Below are 19094 nucleotides of genomic sequence, written 5' to 3'. Positions count from 1 at the left end.
GCAAAGAACTATTTGTGTTATTTTATAGGCTACTTTCTAGAGAAAATAACATTTAGGGTTTGAAAGGAAACAGTTTATCAACACTTTGCGTTGATTTGCATTCCTTTGACGCCAGCCCAAAGTGTTGATAGATCTGCCCCCACATCTTCTGATTTTAGCACAAAAATTACCGGTTATAAACAATGATCAGGACCAGACTGTTGAAATTGAGGTGTAAGCACTGTTGCTGATATTCCATTCTTCCTCTGTTTGCAGTGCCTGAAAGAAAAGTTTTTCTTCTTTGAAGAATACACAGAGAAACAATTGTGCAATTGCACTTTCCCCCCTAACCTTGGCACTGAATATTTCCTGCTCAGCCACCAAACTGCATTCATTTAGGGGTAGACGGTTTATGTAGCTGAAATTTTTAAAGGGCTTTTCCTCTGGTTCTTGATTTCACTTCAGGAGTGCAACATTGTTGAAACTATAAAGGTGTACTTAGGATAGAATTAATGTTGCTGTTTCACCACACAATGTGGTGCATGTGTGACGCAAGTCCAAAATGTGATTTATGAAGCCATGCAAGGCCACCTTGCACGGCCCTGAGAAGCTTCATAAAGTGGAATAAAGCTGTGCAGGGAAAATCGCTGCATTACGTTAATTTGCCATAGGGAAGCAGTCCATGAGTGTTGAGTGGGTGTTCCAACACAACATCCATGGATTTTGATGCATTTCCAGATTTAACAAAAGTGGTAGACCTAGGAATTCATTGGTTGCGTTGTTCTCTTCACAGGGCAACGTCGGCTTAGTGCACAATTGTGTATCCAAGATCAGGTCTTGTCTACATTTACTAGCAAGCTTCTTCAACTTTGTTGAACACACTTAAATGTCGAGGTAAGTTTTCAACAACTTTTAATCTTCATCAAAATTAATTAATCTCATCCTCGGATACATGGTATTGAAGCATCCCATGCGATATTGATGGCATATGCATTTTGTTTGATAATCCCATTCAATAATTCCGATGCATTTTGGGCAGAATCCTTCTTCAGGGAATGTGCTATCCTGAGAAGCAACAAACAAATAATCAGAAATAGAGTACGTAGGTCAAGCAATGTATGATCAAAATTCGAGGGGCGGCTCCTCCATTAGGGCAGAGGAGGGTTGCCACTCCTCCAGCAACGGAGCTGCAAAACCTTTTACAAGAAAACAATAATAAACAGTGTTTATTATCATTTTCTTTTAAAGGGGCGGGGTGGCGGGGGTGCACTCCCCCTCAGAGCACATGTGTGTTTGACTGGCTGTCTTGGGCCGGCCAAACACATGCGCAGTAAGCTCTCTCCAGCCCAGCAACACAGTTGCCGGGCTACAGAGAACATGCACAGGCTCCCAGTCTGCCCTGGGTGCTCCCAGCCAATCCTGTCGCTGCTCCGAGCAGTGTCATGCTTGGCCGCAGGGCAGGCTGGGAGCCTGTTCCTGCAGCAGAAAAGCGGATGGAGCGATGCGGCTGCGGCGAGCAAGGTGTTTATTTTTTATTAATTAAATTTTTATTCCCCCCGCGCTTGCCGTTCTTCCCCTTCCGCACGCTTCAATCCGCGACTGTAAAATCCAAAACTTTACAAGAAATATACATTAAAAAGTAGACAGATCATCACATGACTTTCGTCCACGTTCGTGAAACTGGCTTAGAACGTATCACCACGTGGATGGAAAGACAGATTTCTGAGATTAAATTACCAACTAAATGTGAGATATTCACCTGACGTACGTCTGAGTTCAATCTCCGTTATCGTGTATCCTGCGAGAAACAAATAACATGCAAGTGTGCATGATCCATCTCAAATTGCATGAAGAGTGCACAATTACTATGTGTGATCACCGCTAATATGTTATCCTTGATGTAAGTGATGTGTGTTTAATTTCAAATCACGTTTGAAGCGCACCAAGGTCTGGTTTGGTTCTACATTCGCAGCATTTGCAGGTGTAATGTGAACTACTTGCACGTCTAATGTGAACTAATGTGAACTACACTCCAATTCCTCCCGTTGTTATATCCGTGCTTGACAGACAGCGAAGGCCACGGAAAGTTAATACATTGTCAACATCAAACGAACAGGTAGACATTGGGAAAATTGGAATATACCATAAAAGGTAAACATTGAAAAAAATGCATATTCACATGGCACTCATCAGTTGGTTTGGTGCGAAACAAATGTTCCAGCAATACGTGCTTAACTTTAAATACGTAAGTACACAATCTTGAACAAAAGGGTGATGAAAAAATTAAAGAATGGGTAAAACTATCTCGTATATGATAATTTCTGGTATGTTTATTTATCAAACACAGGTAACGAGCGAGTGTGTATTATCAATCTCCAGACGTGTAAAATATGCATCTCATGCACTTCCATGTAAAAGGATGTGGCCCATAATGCCTATCTCTTGCCACAAGTTAGAAACTAGTTGGGTTCTGCGATTTGGATTGCTCCCTTAATCGTGTCCGTGCTGCTGTGGAGGTGAAAACCTATCTCTAAAAAAATATAATCCCAAGAAGTCCTACCCTACTGATGAAAACGTCACAATGCTGTACCAGAGTGCCTCGAAGCTCCTAACACTCGCCACAACACCTGGGTATTCCGTGATAAACACGTCTCCGGTAGCGTTAACAGTGACTGTCATGTTTTTTGATCTTTAAATACTCCAAGTGCTAACCATAGAAAGGAGACTGAGCTACTATTAAGTAAACTCCCAAATCTTGATGACGAGTCTGCGACATAATAGAGTAGATATCTCCAAACTAAAAGGAAAACAAGTAAACTAGATAAGTGAAACCTTTACGTCTAATCCCCGTGTACTTCAAAAATCAGAGACATTGCTGTGAACAAGTAGGATTTGGATGAAAGCCTGAAAACAATCTGGCATACAACCTACTTGGAACTGCTTGCTCAAAAAAACAATATGAAAAAAAAGAACCATGAATAAACTAAACGTTAGAGAGAGTTGAAAATTTCAAGTCTAATCGCCCATGTGACTCGGTAATTGAGGACATTAAGGTGGCAAATTAAAGCAATGTTTGGCATGTCACCTGTTTGGAGTTGCATAATGTTCCAACTTGGTTAGGTCCCCTGTTCCCTAAACCTCCTGCCTGTTTGATGCGTTGAATAAGCTGGGTCGTCAAGTTTTATCACTTACCCATCCTAAAACCTGATTGCAACTGTACAAAAATGCTTACTCCGTTAGCAAGCTGTGTCTGTGTACTCTGAAAGTACATGAGTGTGAGACAAGACATGTAAGTGTAATTCATGTGTAATCTGTCATATGTTTTATTCAAGATGCAAACTCTTGGTAAACATAAATCATAAAAGAGTGAACGAAGATCTGACCTGAAATCAGTATGTATGAGCTATGATGACTGTGAATAACCCTGAATCAGTGCCTATGTTTGCGGGCAAACACCTCTATGCTCTGAAAGTACATAAGTATGAGAAAGTGACATTCACTGAATTGAATAGTGAGACTGAATGTACTTGTTTATTCTGTGGTCTATGCTGTTCAAGTTGCAAATCTTTCGTGGGCATAAATTATAAATAGGGAAATGTGAACAGAGATTTGCATAAGATTAGTGTGTATGAAATCTGATGGTTACAGTTAGCAACTGAATTCTAGTTGACCATTAAATCCCTTGGGAGTGGAGGTGTCTATTCATTTGATCCAGTAGATTTCCCTATGGAGTTAATACTTCTTATTGTCAATTCCTTCTGTTAATTGAACAGACATATGATAACCCTTAATTGACTGACATTGTGTCCATGAGTGTATAAATGTACATACACCGCAAATTTGTCTTCTTTGTGCAAATGCTGCTTTTACCTTCAGTTATTCTTGTCTTGATTTTGCGTTCAGGTTTCCCTACCTAAGCTAGACAACAAGAGCAGGTGAAAAACATTTATTTAATGGTACGTGGCTGTGGTATACAACCTAATGTTGGTTCCATTCAATGGATGGGAGATGGTAGCCCCTTTAATAAAAATGTTGCAGTTGCAATGATTCTGACATGCTACAGTTTCATTGTACCTGTTTGTATCCTAAAAGTACACAAGAAAGTACGGGGTTCTCTAAAGAGGGCGTCGCGGGTACCAGCGTAGCCCTAGGTTGTACGTGTTCCTATTTGGAAAGGTAATGTCAGTGAAATGTCAGTAAGTAACTGCAGAGTGCATGCGCGGGGAGAGACACCGGGGGGAGTTTCTTTTACGGACTAGGTGGTCTCACACACTATAGTGTCATGCTTCATCATTTGACCACCTAGACCCACCCAGGTAGGACAGTGCCACCTGGGCGGACTCAACCTCACTGTTAAAGGAACAGGAGGGAGTGCGTAAATAAACTTGTTTCTGGAAAGATCGGGATCCAGCTAATCTAATGAAAAAATTAAAAACACCTAAGCAGACACCTGTGAGGAGTGACAAATTTAATGGTGGTGTCTGATTGGTGTAGTTAAAACAGGGGTTGGGACACCTCTGTGAGGATAAGGACTCACAGGGTCACCTAACTAATAGCCAACATGTTTCTGCCCTCAGAAGTGAGCCAATAGAGGTCTCGGGGCATTGGTCAGGGCCTAGGATCCCTACGTCTCACGTTGGAGGAAATTTACTCTATGTGAAGGTCAAAGAGTGTGAAGTAAAAGGTCTACCTTACCCAAGGAATTACCTTGAGGCAGCCCTTTCATAGAGGCTACTAGCCTCTGGTATCCAGGAGGGGGAGTGTCCCCTTATAGTCAAACATACATCAAAGGGGGCGCTCGCCGTGCGCCTATACCATCCTCTCCTTGGACCGTTTGTATCCTTCCTGTCATCTTTACTTTTGAGAAGTTATTTGAGGTGCTTGGACCTTTCATATGCAAAGAGTGGAGGGTGGCTGAAGATCCCACACAAGTAATTTTCGGTTTGGAGCATGGACCACTATTTCAATATAGCTCCTCGGAGTTTTGTGCTTCTGGTTGAGTATTTTGAAACGTATTCCATTCTTTCAGTATCACTGGTGATTACCTGGGTGGTCAAAAGTTGTGCTCTGTCCCGTGTATTCACCCTTTTGATTGCTTTCCGAATTACTATGTTGGGGTATTCCTGCTGTGAGAATTTGTTCACCATGAGATTCTTTCCAGTGTCAAACTTGTTGAGATCAGAAATTAGTTGTTTGATTCTTAGCAGCTGTGAATACGGAAAATGCATCTTCAATGAGTTCTGTTAGTAACTACTGTAATGTAGAAGATATTGCGGTCAGTTGGTTTCACGTATACATTGGTTTCCAATGTGTTGTTTATCATTATAATCTCTAAATCCCAAAACGTGATGTTTCTATCACTGATGGTGTGGGTAAAGCCAATTCGAACATTAATGACGTAAAGTTTCTGTATGAATGCAATCAGATCTGGTTTTGAACCCTTCCATATGATAAAACATAATCTGTATAGCACAACTATGTGAAGTGATTTACTTGCCATGCACGGTCTCTAAGGATGTCATCTTGTTCATTTTGTGATGAAAGGTTTGGCATAACAAGAAGCTGCACAATTGCCCATGGAATTTCCGGTTCTCTGTAGGCAATATTCAACATTCCATGTAGAATAACTGTGGCATAATGTGAAGTGTAATAAATCCAGTAAAACATGTTTAGGTCCTTCTCCATGTTGGTGTTCAGCAGAAATGATTCCACTGCTTCCATTCCTAAATTGTGTGAGTTTGAGGTGTAGAACGACTTGACATATATGATACAAAGAATGGGAGTATCATCTTCACTAAATTGGATACCTGCAATTTTATTCTGAAAAGCTGTAGGGTCCTTTAAGTAAATGGTCATGTTTTAAACTAATGGTTGCAAGTGGCGGTCCAGATATTTGCCTAGTGGTTCATGTATGGAATTTCCTGCGGACACTATCAGTTTAAAAGGTGGCTGTGTGAGATTTTTATGTATTTTAGATAGCATGTGAAAGCTATGAGTATTTTAGGTTACTGTGCATTAAATATCTTCTGTCCTCCTCTGTGATGGAACCAAGGGTTACAACCTTGTTCAAGATGGTAGAGAGCATTTTCATGAAATCTCCTTTGGGATTGAAATTTAATTTCATACATGTTGTGCTATCTTGTACATTGATGTTCTGAATGTAAAACACCTTTCCATGACCACCAGAGCACCACCCTTGCATGCTTTTGCAACAAAGTATATCAGGGTTGTCAGCAACTAGTTTTATGATTACTTTCTCTTGCACACTTAAATTTGAGTGTTTGGGTGTTCTTGATTCGAACATTTTCTTTTTGAATGATGACTTTGAAAGAGTCCAACACTTTGTGACTGACCGGTTCCATGAAAGCACGTTTGGGTTGTAAATCCATTAATGTGCTGTTTTACTCTCATGGGGAGGTCACCCGCAACATTTCCCCGTATGGGGTTGTCTTGAGTAGATCTGTTTAGATTGACAGTGGAAGAAAAATTACAGTTGTTCACATTCTTGTGTTTGTATCCAGATTCACTATCAGATGAGGATATATATCTCCTTCTGACAACTTGTTAGTGAGCCTGTTCTGTTTCTTCCTGGTGGAAATGTCTGCCCTTTTATATAGTTTTCCAATTTGTAATCTATAGTGTCCCTCTTGAACGTCCTGCTTTGTGTTCATTTATTTCAATTGTATAATGTTCCAACTGGATGTTGATGTCTGTCAATACCTTGTCTCATTCATTCTTATCCATCTTGTTGACTAATTCCCTTTTCAGTTGGTTTATTTTGCTCTTTAATTCATCCAACAATCTGGATAGTTCTTCCACAATTAATATGATTAGGTCTAAGGAACATTTGGTCGGGATGGACGCCCCACCGTTCAATGAGTTTAAAATTGTTTTTGCAAAGTGTGGGTTTTAATGAAATCCTTAATCCTCTCGGAATTCGCTGAAATCTGTGATTTTATTAGAGTGCTTGCGTGCAGCCTTTGGTTAACCTCTCTCTTGGTGAGGTAAAGTAATAGTTTTATGCTACTATCTACTGCTCTAGTGCTTATGGCTATGGACTCCACTTCTATTAAGAAAGAAGCTGAATGTGTTGTTCATTAGATCTGATATCACTCCGAAGAACATGGTCATTGGTCGGTGCTATTGTTTTTGATTAGCGAACTGTAGAAAAGTAAAATTGGATAAACAATGCCTCCTTTGGTAGTTCAAAAATTGGTAATCAACTTAATCAGTATAATAGTGTGCACAAGGGTATCGCGTTCTGATCAGAGACATGGGCTCAAACATATTGGTGGTGTTGTCTTGGGAATGCACCAAATTGCTACGCCCTCCCAGGAGAGGCATATTAAGAAGAACCTTTATTTATTATGATTGTTTCCCTTTTAAGAAGAAAATGCCACAGGGGATTGTTTTTTGTGCAGGAAGGTGCCTCTTCTTGCACAAAAACAATCCTGCTTGCAATGTAGGCACCCTTTCACCTTGGTGCAAGGGTGCCTGCGTAGGCATGAGTCAGCCAAAACAGCACCAGAGCAGGGATGAAGATTGGAATGCACCATATTATTTCAAGGTGACTTGCTGCGCTGAGCTGCTTGACTTGGCCATAAATATGTCCCTATCTATGCAAGGGTTTTGCTCATAATTGGTTGTATTCAGCCAATAGTTTATTACTCCTCAACATATTTTTCATAACGGATCTATCAGTGGTAATTTGGACTGAGTTTTGTGACTAAAAGAAAGATAAAATTAGGGTTTAAACAGAACTTTGTTACCAGTGGTGGATGGTGAAGTTTGCGAGTGGTGGGGTGGGCTGCGCGCGGGGAGGCTTTGGGGTTCACTTTAGGGTGGCACCATGTTTTAGGACGCCGGTCGCTATTTCCTGTGCAAATCCTTTTAAAAAAAAGAAGGGTTCAGTGTCTTAAACAAAATAAATACAAAATCACGATAAATGAAATAAATAAATAAATTAAATAGAAGCCATGGAGACAACCATAGTTTCAAGTATGACATCTTCCAACACGAATGAGAAAATAAACCAGCAAAAACCATGTCATGATCATGTCAATGTGCATTTCTTACAGTATAAAGCACATTGCTTTGAGGCGCTGTGCATGGATTTGGTGAAAGCGATGGTGCTTTGGGTGTGTTTGGTTTGAGTGTCAGGCGCTTTGTGTGGGTTGGTGCATATGAACTTTATTATGGGGTCTGCGGATAAATGGGCTTCTAGTGGATTTTTGTTAGGTTTGAGGCATCAACATTGGTACCTCAAACCTGACCCTGTGCTCACTAATACACAGCCCTGGATTACAGGGGTCACAAAGTGCTGCCTGTTGCACCCCTTGCCCTTGACCTGGAAGGTTTCATAAGTTCTGTAGTGTGTGCCTGGCTGGTAAACCTGGCCATGCCTCTCCTGATCACTCAGAGCCTGGAGGCATCTCCAGTCTGCAATGGTGTGTTACATCACAAACACCATAACAAAGTTCACAAGCTGTATAGAGTCTGCAGTAGAACACAAACAAACATACAAAGGAAAACATATGGAGTGCGCTAAGAGAGAGGCCTATCATGCTACTGAAATGCCATGGGTCCTACGGGTATGCTAAGTGCTCAAGTAAAACAGACAGGGCTATAGCGAAATGCTAAAGCCCTCAGGTATCTTGACATATTGACAAAAAAGCACCTGCAATTATTCACCAGGAAGCAGGATTGCTTCTGTATGCTGCAGATAAGCACTGCAAGGCCTTACCATGAGTGCTGTATAAATCACTATAAAACAGAGGACCTCATTACGACCCTGGCGGTCGGTGATAAAGTGGCGGTAATAACGCCAACAGGCTGGTGGTAACTACTGCCAAATTATGACCATGGCGGTAATATCTCTGATAGAAAGCCAATGTACCACACCGACCGCCTGGGTGGAAACAACAGGCACCATGGCGGTAGCAGCCTACAGCCAGGTGGAAGACAAAGTACCACCCACCATATTTTGACCCTGCAATCCGCCACCTTTTCCAGGGTGGTACCAACGCTATAAAAATCCTGGCAGAAACAGAGCACAAAAGTCAAAGGGCTCACCATTGGAGACACAGGGATGAACCACGCCGGCATGGAACCCGAACTGCAAGTTCTTCCAATGATCTTCTATGTAATGCTCCACCTGGAACACCAACGGCAGCGAAGACGACGATGGTGAGTATAGCTACCTAGTGCACAAGGGAGGGGGGAGGAAGACGAGAGTGACACACACCCGCACAACACACACTCGACACACACACACCATACACACAACCATATGCATAATAAAAACAATTTGACCATAAAAATCTGCAGAATAATGCCAAGGCAACAGAAATTTACAAAACTTATTGTAATCAGTCCAACAATAAATTCAACAATCCAATTTACACAAACAGATCTGTACACATGCATAAGAAAGGGACACTGCCCAGTCCATAGTTCACAGGGCCCACATGGCCACAGGGCAAAGTCCAAGGCTCCACTCGAATCCTGCCCCAGTACGGAGAGAACACTTCAGGGGCATCAGTTGGCAATAGGCAGGCACCTCGGGGGGCACCTCAGCCAGATGCGGAAACTAGCCCACTGGTTCTGGAGGGGGCAACATGCCCTGTGCTTGGTCCTGGGGAATGCAAGGCCACAGTCTCTCGAGTGGGTGACTTGCCCACTGGTTCTGGAGGGGGCAATATGCTCTGTGCTTGGTCCTGGGGAGTGCAAGGCCACAGTCTCTCGAGTGGGTGTCTTGCCCACTGGTTCTTGAGGGGGCAACATGCCCATCGCTCTTTGTCCTGGGGAGTGCAAGGCCACAGTCTCTCGAGTGGGTGAATACCCCACTGGTTCTGGAGGGGGCAGGCTGCACTGCAGCCTTTGGAGGCTGGACTATATGGCGTCCACTGGCGGTGATGGCTGCACTGCGGTGGTGGTTGTGGGAGGCTCCTGCTCAGCTCCTGCACCCTCCGATGGCTGCACTGTGGTGGTGGATGTGGGAGGCTCCTGCTTAGCCCCTGCACTCTCTGATGGCTGCACAACCACAGCAGGCAGTGGGGGCTCTGTGACAGCTTCTGGTGCAGGCTCCTTACCCTTCTTTGTGGCTGGTGCAGGATCCTTCCCCTTCTTTGTGGCTGGTGCAGACTCTTTCCCCTTCTTTGCGGCTGGTGCTGGCTCCTTTAGTATTTTTGGCCTAGAATCCTTTCCACCACGAGTAGGTGCTGCTACCACTGAGCCCCGTGGACCGTTTGGCTGAGGTGCTTGGCTGGGTCCTCGCTCCCCTGCCCATAAATGCAGAACGGGGGGAGGGGTTGGGAAGAGGTCAATCTGGGAAAGGAAAAGATTTTTAGGGATGTTGGGGTGGGAAGAGGGAGGATTAATGGGAGTGGAGGATGAGGGAGTGGTTGTTGGAGGTGTTTGTCTGCTGGATTTGTGTGCAGGTGCATGGGCTGTATGCTGTTGTGAGGTGGATGGCTGTTGGGTGTCTGAGTGCTTGTGTTTGTGTACTTTAGGAGGGGGGACAGACACGGTGGGAGAGGACACAGAGGACGTGTGCATGGATGTTGGAGAGGTGTCTGCCAGTGAGGTGTGTGTTCTGCTTGGTGTGGTGATGATGCTGGTAGTTGATATTGATGTAGTGAAGCAGGTGTGAGTGTGGACATAACTTGGTGGGAGGTGGAGGAGAAGGAGGGGGAGACAGTGGAAATAGTGGATGTTGTTGTGCCTGTAAATGTATGGTGTTTGTGTGAGGGCCTGTGGGATGAAGTATGGTGCTTGTGTTTGCCTGTGACACTCTTGGGTGTTGTCTTGTGTGCATGCTCGTCTGGCTGTGTACTTCGGATGGGTTGGGGTTGAGGAGAATGAGACTAGGAAGTGGAGGTTGGAGGGGGGACGGTAGAAACAGGGACAATGGCTGTCATCAGAGAGGAGGCCAGAGCCTGAATCGATCTCTGTTGGGCCTCCATTCCACTGTGACTGCCCTCCAGGAATGCATAAGATTGCTGCATCTGGGCTGCTAGCCCCTGAATGGCATTCACAATGGTTGTTTGCCCTATAAAGATGGATTTTAGGAGGTCAATAGCCTCCTCACTCAGGGTAGCAGGGCTCACTGGGGCAGGAATTGAGGTGCCTGGGGCGAAGGAGATGCTCACCCTCCTGCGTGAGCGGGCACGGGCAACTCATTGAGGGGCTACTGGGAGAGCGGTGCTGTTACAGGGGTGCCGGCTTTACCTCCAGCTGGGGGGGGTCACAGAGGTGTCCGCCAACACCAGGGAGCTCCCATCGGAGGAGGTTTCAGAGTCTGTGTTGTCCCCTCCAGTCTCCGCCATGGTGCTCCCCTCACCCTCCGTCCCACTGGTGCCCTCAGCTTCGGTGGACTCTTCCTCCAGGGTACTGTGGGATGCAGCTCCCTCTGTCGATGGTGCCTTTGCTCTTCCGCCAGATGATGTTAATTCACAGAAGGACAGGATGACAAAATAAGAAAGGGGGGAGAGAGACAAAGGATACACTGGGTCAATGACTGCACCAACAAAACCGTTGGCGTACACAGCACCCTCACACATAGGGAACAGGCCTCCGCACTATGATTGCACTACCAGTGAAATGGCTACTCAACAAGGAATGAGGAGGGGTACACACCGCCAAATGCAGCACACCTGGGACCCACGCAGCCCTGACCAGTAGTGAATACTAACAAGCTAGGCAAGCTGTATTTCCCCTTCATACCCTTAGCCACCAGAGGACCTACGCTGCTATGCCTGGCCTGGCCTAGGGGCACCCACTGACACACAACCACCACCCAGATACCATCCCTCCAGCTGTGAGCTTCAATGATTGCCACAGTACTCACCCCTTTGTGGCTGCTGTCATGGCCTCAAGCGCCCATCCAGCTCAGGATAGGCTACCACCAGAATGCAGGCCATCAGAGGGTCAGGGTCCAATGGGCACCCCTTCCTCACTGGGAGGCCATGCCCAGCTGGGCCTCTGCAGTCTTCCGTGCCCAAAGTCTCAGGTCCTCCCACCATTTCCGACAGTGGGTGCTCTGCCTGCCTTAGAACTCCAGGGTCCGCACGTCCTTGGCGATGGCACACCATATTTCCTTTTTTGATGGGCGCTGACCTGCAGAGGCAATACAGGCAGGAGAACACCATTAGACAAACAGTCCAGCCAGTATCACAAATGGCCCACCATAACCGTTTCCATCACCATTGGCACACACATAGCCCATCACACAACGTGTACACCGCATAGAGGACATCCACCTACCCTCCTTACATGAGGCCTTCACACCCACAACTCCATGCATTCATGCCACATGCATCGTGCCCACAGTGTACTCACCTGTTGGTCTGGAGGCCCATACAGCAGTCTGTACTGGGGTAGGACCCCATCAACCAGTCGCTCCAACTCCTCATAGGTGAAGGCTGGGGCCCTTTCCCCGGTCAAACAGGCCATGGTAGGTTCCAGACACAAGTAACAGCAGCACATACAGTGTAGGTCCTCTCCTATGGAAGGTCAGGAAACAAGTGAAGAATATGATAGAAAATGGCGGTCACGTTCGCGACGGTACATACCGTCACCACCAGCGTAGATCACCGTTGGCCACTGTACCCCATAGGGCCCAATATAAACCAATGAGGAATTGCACGGCGGTTCATGACCACCTACCGCTACGGCGCACAACGTCAGCGGCATTACCTCACTTCCACCTGTGCTTCCACACAGGACAGGCGGACGACATTTTTTGGGGGGGGGACAGGCCTAGGGATTAATGCTGCGTCAGAGGATAAATAGGCATATACTTCACAAATTACACTGTCCCAAATTTGCAGATTGCTGACTGCTGTTGTGGCTCCATTGTTTAGTTTGGGACAGCCTCCTCACTCTTTTGTTCCTTAGATATCTACTGCTGCGGATGAATAGGAGATGGAGACATACCGCCGTGTACAGACCCTTGGTGGGCTTGGCTACACTGGAGGACAGGCACATTATACTCACCTATAGACTGGACAGGGCCACAATCACAGAGCTGTGTGCCCAATTGGAGCCTGACCTGATATCTGCTATCCGTCATCCCACTGGAATCCCACCTCTTGTGCAAGTGCTATCAGTTCTACATTTCCTGGCAACTGGTTCTTTTCAAGTGACAGTGGGCTTGGCAGCAGGAATGTCACAGCCAATGTTCTCAAATGTGCTGACAAGAGTGTTTTCTGCCCAGATAAAACACATGTGCAGTTACATTGCATTCCCCCAGGTTGAGGATTTGGCCACTGTGAAGGCCGGATTCTATGCAGTAGGACTTATCCCCAATATAATTGGTGCAATTGATGGAACACATATTGATTTTGTCCCCCCCTAACAGAATAAACAGGTGTTCAGGAATCGTAAGAGTTTCCACTCCATGAATGTGCAGATGGTGTGCTTGGCGGACCGGGTACATCTCCCACATCAATGCTAAGTATCCTGGGTCGGTGCATGATGCCTTTGTCCTGAGGAATAGCAGCATCCCAAATGTGATGGCCAAACTACATAGGCACAGGGTGTGATTAATAGGTGAGCCCTGGTTCCCACCCAGTATATGTTGGTGTATACCAATGGTGTTGGCCATACAGGCTAGTGTGTGGCTAAATGTTGTCTCTCAATATTTGTAGGTGACTCTGGTTACCCAAACCTATTGTGGCTGCTGACCTCTGTGAGGGATGCCAGGACAAGGGCAGAAGAATGTTATAATGAGGCACATGGGCAAACCAGAAGGATTATTGAAAGGACCTTTGGCCTCCTGAGGGCCAGGTTCCTGTGCCTCCATCTGACAGGTGGATCCCTGTGCTGCTCATCCAAGAAGGTCTGCCAGATGGTAGTGGCATACTGCATGTTACACAACCTGGCCCTCAGACGGCATGTACCTTTTCTACAGGAGGAGGAGACTGGAGATGCCCCTGTGGCAGCAGTGGGCTCTGTGAACAGTGAGGATGAGGAGGCAGAAGATGAGGATGTGGACAACAGAACATCTGTGATCCATCAGTACTTCCAATGACACACATGTGAGACAGTGCAACTTTACATTTCCATGACTTTTGTTGTTTTCTGTGTGGCATTGGCATGCTGGTATTTCCCACTTCCCTGCCCACTTACTGTTACCTCTGGATATTAATTTTGCAGATGTTGGTGATTTGACCAATACTCCTGGTGTGATCACAACAGCCAGCTACAGGTCATTAATTCTATACTCATTCTATGTACAGTTCATTTGCAATGGTTGTACCTGTTTCAACTAATACATATTTGAAATACATGACATACTCAAAGTAAAATTTTATCCAACGGTGTTTATTGTAGTGCTAATATATAGAGGGAAAAGTACAATGAAATGGGGTGATGAATGAGGAAAGTCCAGGGTATTGTTCCAGTCTGTTCGTAGCACAGTTGCATTGTTCATGGGGACATAGGAAGGGGAGCAATGGCAGTTTAAGGTGGACAAGGTGACTGAGTGGGACACAAGGAGAACAATCAGGAGAGTCTAATTTCCTGGTGGTGGCCTTGGCAAGTGTCTCTGGGTTCTGTCTGGTTCGCAGGGAACGTTTGTGGGGTAGTTCACCTTCTGCAGTGGGAGGGGTGCTGATGGCCTGTTGGTCCTGTGGCGGGGGCTCCGGGCCACTAGCGGCAGCCTTAGTGGAGGGCTGTTCAGATGACTGGCTAGTAGCAGGGGCACGCTGGTGTGACACTGCCTCCCTCATAATGTTGGCCAATCCTGCCAGCACCCCTGCTATGGAGATCAGGGCGTTGTTGATGGCCTGCAAGTACTCCCTGATCCCCTGATACTGTCCCTCCTTCAGCCACCTGTTCTCCTGCACGTTGTCTAGGATCTGGCCCATCGTGTCCTGATAATGTTGATAGGCTCGCAGGATCTTGGAGAGAGCCTCCTGGACAGTCGGTTCCCTGGTCCTATCTTCCCCCTGGCACACAGCAGTCCTCCCAGAGTCCCTGGTGGTCTGTGCCTCTGGCCCCTGAACCGTGTTCCCACTGCCACTGACCCCAGGTCCCTGATTGTCTTGGGTGTGAGATGTGGCCTGGGTTCCCTGTACAGGTGGGCACACTGCTGATTGACGTGTCCTGGGGACAGAGGTTTGAGGATGCTGGGTGGGTGCTGTGATGTTGGTTTCTGATGGGAGAGGCTCTGTGGTGGTCTGTGACTGGGCTTGCGTGACCTTCTGTCCAGTGGTCCCTGATGGGCCAGGTAGATCGTCCAGATCCTGAAGACCAGAGTTACTGTCATCACTGTGGGCCTCTTCTGTTGGAGGACTGGATAGTGATGGCTCCTCCTCTCCAGTGACGTTGGCTGGGGCACCTGTGGGGACGTAAATAATGTATTATGCTTCCTGTGTATGACATATTGTACATCCCTGGCTATGGATGGTGTTGCCCGGCCAGCTTTTACATGTGTATGTTGGTGTATGGTGGGATTGTTAATTTCCCTCTGCTGTGCATGCTTTCGTGATGAGTGTCCATGCAGGGCTGGGAGGGGTGTCCATGCACTGGTACAGCATGCAGGGCTTGTCATTGGGATCAGTGTGATGTGATGGTGGAGTGTGTGGGGTAGAATAAAGTGATGGGAGTGAGGGTGAGGGTGTGTGATGGCATGCAGGTATGGGGGGGTGATAATTGTTGAAAGTTGACTTACCTGAGTCCAGTCCTCCTCCAACTCCGGCCAGGCCCTCAGGATGCAGTATTTGCAGTACCTGCTCCTCCCATGCTGTGAGTTGTGGGGGAGGAGGTGGGGGTCCACCGCCAGTCCTCTGTATAGCGAGTTAGTGTCTTGCTGCTATGGAACATACCTTCCCCCGTAGATCGTTCCACCTCTTCCTGATGTCGTCCCTTGTTCTGGGATGCTGTCCCATGGCGTTGACCCTGTCCACGATTCTCCGCCATAGCTCCATCTTCCTTGCTATTGATATTTGCTGCACCTGTTCTCCAAATAGCTGTGGCTCTACCCTGACAATTTCCTCCATCATGACCCTGAACTCCTCCTCAGTGAAACGGGGGTTCCTTTGTGGTGCCATGGGTGTTATGTGATGGGTGTTGGTGAGGGTGTGTTGGGTAATGTGTTCGAGTGTGTGATTTGGAGTGCGTGAGGGGTGTTTGGGTATGAGTGGTGTGTGGCTCTAGTTGTCACAGTGGTCTTGGTGTCAGTCTTGTGCCAATGATTTGTATTTGTAAGGGGTTGTGGGTACTGTGGGTGTGTGTTTTATAGTGGTGGGTGTGGTGTGTGTACGGATGTCAGGTTTGTGTCGTTTGAATTGTCCAATGTGGTGGTGTTTTGTCTGTGAGTGTCCATTGTGAGCGCAGCAGTATGTATCACCAATGGTTTACCACCGTTGAATGTCCGCCGTAGTGATTCATGGGTCATAATGTTATGGGCACTGTTCTGTTGGCGTAACAGTGTAGGTTTTGGGACCGCCAGTTTATCACTGAACTTTGGTCTGGCGGATTTGTATATGTGGATGAATTCTATCGGATTGGTGGTCATAATATGGTGAACAGATATCCACTACTGCAGCGGTAAGTTGGTGGCCATCAGCATGGCGGCAAGGGGATTTACCACCAGTGTCATAATGAGGGCCATAGTCTCTAGAGTTTAGTAATCCCTTGACAGGAGATGTATTATGTTCATAGGTCCATTTTCTTTTTTTAATTCATGTGTTGTGCACAACTTTACAATAAGCTTCTAGTGAGTGATGTCAATATTTGTAGGTAGACATTAGTATTACTCCATAATTACTCATGAGTGCTTCACCAGTCATACGTCATCAAGGAATCTATATGTGTGTTTCTCAGCCAAGCATAACCTGATCAGTTCTGCTTGAACCGAAAGACGTGCAATGGTTAAATTAGAAAAGCGAATTCTCGGCAAACAGATAAATACAAAAAAACACAAGTTAAAATGTTAACACACAGTCCATTTAGCTCAGGGAGACGCATTTCAGAGACACTCGAGTTTGCAGTGTAATCATGCTGGTACTGGTTTGAAGCTTCCAGTCTTCGCATCACTGACCTTACCACATCTCACAAAAATGCAATCTATCCAAGATATACATTTTTTCCCAATTTAATTTCTTTTACCTTGTTATCTAAAATAAAACACACTAAGCATGTGCTTTTAAATGCAGACCATTAGGCATGATTCCAATCCATCTGTCAAAAAAAGCAAATCTTCCTTCTCAAACTTTCCAGTTCAGCTTTGACAAACCCTGCCATACTAAATTAGGATGGTGTATCCCAGTAACATGCAATTCTCTTGAAAAATTTCAACCAAAGGTATTTTGAAAAGCAAACACCACATGTGCACTGGATTGACAAAACAAAAAAATGAATTCTATGGAAAATGCTAATAATGGTACACACTGGCAAGTTTCCACTGGGCACTTACCTTCCTTAAAGCTTGTTCTACCTGATGCAAGGGGGCGCCCACCCTGCCTGCTTCTCAGCTCCTGGCTGTCAGTGAAGGCCCGAAACACAGACACTGGAGCCCAAACGACAGTGTCCACATGTTCCTCCAGTTAACAGCAGTGTAGGAAGCAGACACATTGAGTCTGAACAATGTCTTCAGAAGTTCTGATGAGAAACTGTGCAGACTCCACTTCTGAGCTTCCCGTCGGCCTGCAGCCTCTGCCTTATGCTATCCCAACTTGTCACAGGGCAGGACCCACCCACATATGATGAGTTGGGAAAGGGAGGGGTGACCATCCTCTACACTCCCTAATTGACGTGAAACCCCAGTGCTACAGGGCTTCAGCCTGAAGCGCCTGGGGTTCACTTTACCCGCGCGTCATCAGAGGGTGGAGGATGGTCAATGAGGTTATGTCTTTGCCAAGCTGGTCACCTCACAGGCCTCAGGGCTGTGAGCTCCTCAGCCCAGCAAATACTGCAGACTTAGGGCCCACCCACAGGTAGCAGATCTAGGGAATCTATCAGAGTCTCTGACTTGCTGCCAGTGTGTTATTAAAGCAACAACTGCCCTGGCCCCAAGAAACGTGTGTGTAAATTTTTTTTAAAAACACGATTTAAAGAGTTTGGTTTGTTTCATCTTTAGCAACACCTACCCTTGGGGGTGAAAGGGGGCGGAGCCCCAATGCCCTTGGTCAGAAGTTACAACGCATACGATTGTGTTCCCTAGGTATGTGAACTCTGTCTAGCATATGATTTATCTCTGTACTTACGTAAAAATACACTCACTTTTCTGGTTGCATGACTAAGTATTTGCATTGATCCTTCCATTGAGGTATTCAGTTCCTCTGCGTTCTTCTTTTGTACAGCACCTGTTGCCCATGTTTTTTTTTCATTTGTTGAGCGATAGTACTTCATGTTAAAAAACCATCACGCCAACCAAAGCACTCTCCCATTATCCACACATGGCCCTTGTAGCTATCACCACCACCATCTGTGGCCAGGAATAGCCTTTATCAAGACAGAAATATTGATGTGCTATTTGTGAACAAAATGAATTCCTGCACAAACGCAGCATCTTTCACAAAAACTTATACAAACAGTCGAGGAAGCAGCGCTGTCACTGGTAAATGAGAAATAGTGTCTTCCTCGGTGCTTGTTCTTATTGTTCCAATATGTTTTTGGAATTCCACACCTGTAATCTCTCATGTGTAGACCATGCATGTCGGGTCAAAAGTATGAAGCATTTCAATGGCTGCTAATGTGACATTTTGACATTTGTGTCTGTTAGAATGTTTTTTATGTTTGAATCACATCTTAGGAGCCAGAAAAGGTTTTCCAACACTAAAACATCACTCCAAATCAATTTAGGACCTGGAAAGGGCATGTTGCAAGCACCCCATCGGAATACTGAAAAAGTATCATATGTATCAATGTTTTGGGACCGAAATTTGGTTGCAAGACATTACAATTTTACAGACCCCCAAACTGGTGAACTAACCCATTCGCAAATGGGTAGGGGTGTCTTTTAGCACCATTTCTACTTTGTGAATTAATAACAATGTTTTAGTCAGTGGTTAAAAACCTTTTCTTTTTAAATGCAAAACACAATTCTGCATTTAAAAAAACATTCACTTTATCGAGAGGAAATCACAGACAACCGGGTTGCTGACCCC

At 45.7% G+C, this 19094-nt stretch overlaps 1 long non-coding RNA gene across 1 annotated transcript in view; it reads left to right on the top strand.

The window, feature by feature from the left end:
* The first annotated feature begins 1457 nt into the window (after positions 1 to 1457).
* Positions 1458 to 19094, top strand: part of LOC138297288 (uncharacterized) — a 417360-nt gene continuing 399723 nt past the window's right edge. The window contains exon 1 of the long non-coding RNA XR_011203999.1: positions 1458 to 1500. This is a non-coding gene — a long non-coding RNA (uncharacterized lncRNA). The remainder of the gene's footprint in view (positions 1501 to 19094) is intronic.

Source organism: Pleurodeles waltl, chromosome 5, assembly GCF_031143425.1.
Source record: "Pleurodeles waltl isolate 20211129_DDA chromosome 5, aPleWal1.hap1.20221129, whole genome shotgun sequence".
Taxonomy (NCBI): domain Eukaryota; kingdom Metazoa; phylum Chordata; class Amphibia; order Caudata; family Salamandridae; genus Pleurodeles; species Pleurodeles waltl.
The sequence above is the reverse complement of the archived record's forward strand: the minus strand, read 5'-3'. Positions and strand labels throughout refer to the sequence as shown.